The 999-nt window shown below is 40.2% G+C and overlaps 1 pseudogene; it reads right to left on the reverse strand.

Annotated features, from left to right (window-relative positions):
• Window positions 1-346: 346 nt before the first annotated feature.
• On the reverse strand, window positions 347-784 carry LOC116645085 (annotated as a pseudogene).
• Between the last annotated feature and the right edge of the window lie 215 nt (window positions 785-999).

Consider the following 999-nt stretch of genomic DNA (forward strand, 5'->3'; position numbering starts at 1 on the left):
ATCTTTCAAAGAAAGAAGACAAAGAAGAAGAGATAAAACCAATCCCCTGGCCAGCAGAAGAGCAAAGGAAAGCCCCCTCTACTATTTTCTAATTGACCAAGATAGAAGAATTCTTTAATAAAAAGGGCCCTAATTTTATTTCTGGAATTATTTGATTATCTTGGTTTTCTGATGCAAATTGATATCAAATCAATTAGCAAGAATTTGGAACCATCTCCCATCTTTTTGTGCAGTGGGGGTACGGGGCAGCTGGTAGATCACAGGGATAGGGTTGGGGAGAGGGTTTTGTTTTGTTCTTTTTTCCATTTTAGCAATCTGTATAATGAAGGTTGTATATAAGGTTACTTTATTCCTGCATCTTCTCAGTTGTTGCTTCTTTATATTTGCACTTTCCCATTTCCACCTGACAAGATTTGGCTTTACATTCAAAGATCTTCTTGCTGTGTTTGTCCAGTTTTAGCCTAGTGATAACCACCTTGCAGGGCCGAGCGCCCACGTGGACAGTCGGGTCATTGGCTTCTCCTGTCGCACATGTTCGATGTAGATGACACATTTCGTTCTGTAAGCTTGGACTACTTTGCCGATTTGCTGACCTTTGTAGTGTCCTCATACAACCTGAACTTTATCATCCTTCCATATGAACACGGATGGAACATTGTACTTCTGTCTCAGCTCTTTGGAAAGAGGGAAAGACACAATCTTCCTGCAAATGTGGGAAGGTGCATTGAAATTGCCTTTTGTGGTTCTTGCCCTGGTCAGAAGTCACAAACGGACTGAACCTCATTTCAGCTACTGCTGCTTCAGCAATGGCCATAAAAGAAAAGAAAACAAAAGAAAACAAAACAAAACAAAAGATGGGGTTTCCAGAGCAGTTCTTTAACTACAATCTCATGGTCTGCTTGAGTGTGCGATTCTGCCTTTCTAATCTCCGTTCAGCATTTTGCCTGGCCTATTCAGTGTTTTTTCTTTTAAAGCTAGGATTTATAATTTTCATACACT

The sequence above is a fragment of the Phoca vitulina genome, unplaced genomic scaffold (assembly GCF_004348235.1).
Source record: "Phoca vitulina isolate PV1807 unplaced genomic scaffold, GSC_HSeal_1.0 scaffold1, whole genome shotgun sequence".
Lineage (NCBI taxonomy): Eukaryota > Metazoa > Chordata > Mammalia > Carnivora > Phocidae > Phoca > Phoca vitulina.